Here is a 4,430-nt window from a genome sequence, read left to right as displayed (position 1 = left end):
GGAGAGGGGAGGCAGCCAAGGAGGCGCCCAAGTAGGCCGAATCCTACTTGGGGTCTCCCCATGGCCGCCCCTTCCTTATCTACCGGAGGGGGAAGGAAAGAAGAGGGAGGTGGGAAGGAATGGGGAGGCCGAATCCCTCCCCTTTCCTTCTCCCTTCCCCTCTTTCCTTCTCCTCTGGTTCAGCCCATATGGGGCGCACCAGCCCCTGGTGGCTGGTGTGTTTCCCCTCTTGGCCCATTAGGCCCATATCTTTTGACGGGGGTGCCCGGAACCCCTTCCGGTGACCCGATATGTACCCGATACCCTCTGGAACACTTCCGGTGTCCGAATACTATCGTCCTATATATATTTGGATCCCAGCACTATTCTGATCCCAGGATCAGAATAGTTATTTGGATCACGATCAACCCTATATAGGGCCCGATGCACTTGTTCCCGAACTCCCCGAACCTGTGCAGGAGAAAAAAAGACACACCCACTCTTCCACCACTTCCACCCGATGCCCAACCTCCCCCGATCTCGCTGCTGCCCCCCGCTTCCCCCGCCCCCCGGCCCCCCCCCCCCCCCCGCTTACCCTGCCACACGGCGTCGCCGCCCCCCGCTTCCCCTGCATCTAGGCGCTGCCGCCCTCCCGCTTCCCCTACCCCGAGGCGCCGCTGACCCAACCTCCCGCGTGCCACCTGACTTCCTTCCCCCGCCGCCCCTTGCTCCGGTGGGCCTCCCACCGCTACCAACCGGCGTCGGAACCGTCCCTCGCCCTGGATCGCACCGCCGCCACTACCCACGATGAGGATCGCGCCACAGGCACCGTCCCATGATGGGGATCGAGCTGCAGGCACCGTCCCACGATGGGGATCGCGCCACTGCAACCGCATCGCCCCACCTCCCGTCATCGGGATCCTGCTGCCGCGCGACAACCACCGGGATCCTCCCACTGTGTGACCTTCCTCCACCTGCCACCGTGAACTTCTTCCACCCTCCACCGTGACCTTCTTCCCTCCCCCGCCTCGATCCTGACATGGCTCCATGTTTCATTGATGTTGTAGGCGGTCGCTACTCACGCCGCGCGCGTGTGGCGGTGGACGGACGCGATGGTTTCCTTCAACATGAACGACCGCAAAGAGTACGTTACTTCCCATCTGCCCCCTCTCCCTATGTCTCCTCCTAGCGTGATTCATGTGTCGTTCGTTGCGAGATTGGGAGGTGTTTGCTCTCTCGCATCCTGTAAATTATTCGTCTCACATTTGGCCCCGTCTGCTGCTCTGGTGTCGAAACCTGTAGGAGATTGAGATGGTTGTTTCGCTTTTAGAGACTATGATTGATCCAATGACGATTCGCGTCTTGGTTGCCATGAATTCTGCTCCATATTTTACAATCCAATGGGTTCACTATGCAAGTTAACAATACTGGTTTGGTGTGTAGAAGCTTGCTCAAATTCAATGATGTTCTGTCTCAGGGTTTGCTTAGTGTGAATTATTCGCCGTTGGTATGATGTCGTTGCATTAATGCTTTTGGTCCATTGTGTAAGTGTGGCAAACTATTCTTCTATCATTGCCTCTGTGTAGAATTACAACAGTGTGATTTCTCATGTTTCATGTTTGGCAAACAAATATGTTGAAAATCAACTAACAGTTGCGAGTATGACATATGTTCAGAATAAGAACCATTCATGCTATTCTGTGTTTTACTGCTTGGTCATTGGTTGATGTACACATTTTCAGGAAGTTATAATCAGGAGGCAACATCTAATAGTTGCTAAATGCTAAATATAATAGTTGGTGTACAAATTCTTCTACGCTGAATTTTACAGTCTGATGGGTTCACCATGCTAGTTAACAGTATTGGTTTGGTGTGTTGAATCTCGCCCAAATTCAGCAATGTCTTGTCTCAGGGTTTGTTTAGTTCCATTGGTATGATCGTGATGTCGTTGCATTAATGTTGTTTGTCCACTATTTAAATGTGGCAGACTATTTTTCTACCATTGCCTCCACGTAGGATTAGAATAGTGTAATTTCTAATGTTCGCTTTCAGGACTTGACTCTTGGTTTTATTGAGAAGGTGGCTCGTCGGATGCTGTTGCCGTGGATGAGGATGATCTCGTTCTCGATAGGAGAATGAAGAGACACAGTAAGGCATTTGTTTTGTGGCTGTCTTTCCGTTGTTGGTGTGTTATGAATTTGATTGATGTTCCGTGGTTTGCAGGGAGAGGGGACGAGGATCATGTGCTCACCGTGCAACACAGCGTCACCTCTTCGCTCTGGAGCATCGGGATTCTTGCTAGAGAGCATTCAGTGTCGGATTTCCTAATGTGTATTGTCCTTCTTTCATTTGTGGTCCACTGTTTGCTGTTGTTCGTTTACAGGTTTGGAAGGCAGCCATGCTGCTAACCTGACTTTGTGTTGCACAAGAGCTTCACGTCGTCTGAATTCGACGGTGTTACTGCCATGGAGATCGGTGTTGGGACAGGTGATGGCTTGTTATGAAATTTAGTGAATGAGAAAATTGTATTGTGCTTGTACAACTGTGTAATTTTTTATTTTTTATTTGTTTTTGTGAATATCAAAATGTTGAGTCCGAGAAGTTCAAGTATGTTAGTTTAAACTGTATTATTGAGATGCTCCAACTGGTTGTAGGAGTGCATTGAGAAACAGAGTGAAAAACATCTATAAAAATGGAAGTTCAGGAGGATCAAAAAAGAAAAAGAAGAAAGAAAAAGCTCACACTTCCGTCGTTGATATTTACAACGACAAACAAGTAACAAGTTCATGTTTGTCAACCATTAAAGTTCATGTATATGGTAGCTGATGATTGTTGTGTGCACTCAGGGGAGCACAAAAAAATGCAGTTGCCCGAGGGCCATGGATGTTGAACTTATGTGCAGTTAGTGTGGCGTGTGTCTCAAAAAAAATTGTGTTCAGAAAAACAAAAACAATAAAGAAACAAAAAGAGACAAACCCAATGATTTTTGTAGGAAAAATCCTGAGAAGTTCAAATTGTTCAAATATGGAAGCTCAAAATTGTTAAAATAAATCCAAAAATTTCTAGTACTCGCCTCCCACCTCTTTTCTCACGATATAAAAATATAGAACCTCACTCTTAAAACAAAAAAACTAAGGAATTTCACACACAAACTTATATGAAAAGACCTGGATATGCTTGAAAAAGAAATAAAAACTGAAGTGTTCAACTTAAAAATAAACTCGTGAAATTCCTTATAGCGACAAACACATCGGTTTTATTTTCCACATTTATAAATTAAATACACAGAAATTCAAAATAAAAATGTTGAGAAGTTCACATTAAATTAATGGTGTAGTTCGACGTTTAAAACATCTTAGATTTTTTTCATTACTAAATAACGAAAAGTGAGAAGTTCAAAGAAAAAATAGAGCAAATTAAAATTTATAAAAAAGGATGTTCACTCTTTGTAAATAAAAAAGACTAGAAGTTCAAATTTAAATAAGAGACTGATTCAATATATATTAGAAAACTAGAATTTTTCCGTTACTAAAAGAAATAATCCAAGAAGTCCAAGATACAAAAAATAGAGTAGCTCGACATTTATTAAAAACTTAGATTTCCTTGTTAACAAAGAAATAAAATCGTGATGTTCAAATTAAAGTTAATAAAAGTATGAAGTTCAATTTTTAAAAGATGTTGGATGCTTATTTAAAAAACATTTTTTCCAATAATAAAACTTAGAAGTTCAAATTAAAATAACAGAGAAATTCAAAGTTTATAAAAAAATAAAGAAAATCTCGTTACTAAAGAATAAAATGAAGAAGTTCAAAATAAAATAAAAGGAACAACTAAAAATGTTTAAATAGAAATGTCTTGTTTTAAAAAGAAGAAGTTCAAACTAAACTAATGAAGCGGAGCGGTCCTAATTAAAAATTGAAGTTGTTTCATGCTTATAAAAATCTCAGATTTCCACCAATACTAAAGATTACAACCAAGAAGTTCAATATTAAAAAATGGATCGATTTAATGTATATAAAAAACTCAAGTTTCTCGTTAGTAATGAATAAAACCAACAAGTTCAATTAGAAAAAGTAGAGCAGTTTGATATTTATTTGAACGAATCAAAATTTTCCACTTACTAAAGGACGAACAAGTTTGATGTTTCTAAAAAAACTCCAATTTTCACATTTCTAAAAAACACACAAATTAGTTCAAATAAAAAAGTTAGAGCGGTTCGATGTCTATAAAAAACTCATATTTTTTTTGTTACTAAAGCAAAACGGAAAGAAGTTCAAATTCATAAGTGCCAGAAGTTCACGTACTACATGGTGTGTGTTTTCATATGAGAATTGGAATAAAAAATTGAAGTATAAAAATTAGTTGCAAGAAGTTGAGGTGCTCGGCACGGGAAAGTTCAGACCTTTTTCTGAGAGGTAATCGGCACGGTATATCATTTGTGAAACTCCCGA

General features: G+C 41.6%; 1 long non-coding RNA gene across 2 annotated transcripts; it reads left to right on the top strand.

Annotated features, from left to right (window-relative positions):
• Positions 1–577: 577 nt before the first annotated feature.
• Positions 578–2,781, top strand: LOC125554203. Of its 2 annotated transcripts, XR_007304349.1 has the most exons (4): positions 578–936; positions 1,047–1,123; positions 2,059–2,127; positions 2,203–2,781. It is a non-coding gene; the product is annotated as an uncharacterized LOC125554203 (long non-coding RNA). The 2 variants fall into 2 exon arrangements; XR_007304348.1 differs by having other exon boundaries at positions 581–1,123.
• The last annotated feature ends 1,649 nt before the right edge of the window (positions 2,782–4,430 follow it).

Source organism: Triticum urartu, chromosome 4 (assembly GCF_003073215.2).
Source record: "Triticum urartu cultivar G1812 chromosome 4, Tu2.1, whole genome shotgun sequence".
In the NCBI taxonomy this organism is placed as follows: domain Eukaryota; kingdom Viridiplantae; phylum Streptophyta; class Magnoliopsida; order Poales; family Poaceae; genus Triticum; species Triticum urartu.
The sequence above is the reverse complement of the archived record's forward strand: the minus strand, read 5'-3'. Positions and strand labels throughout refer to the sequence as shown.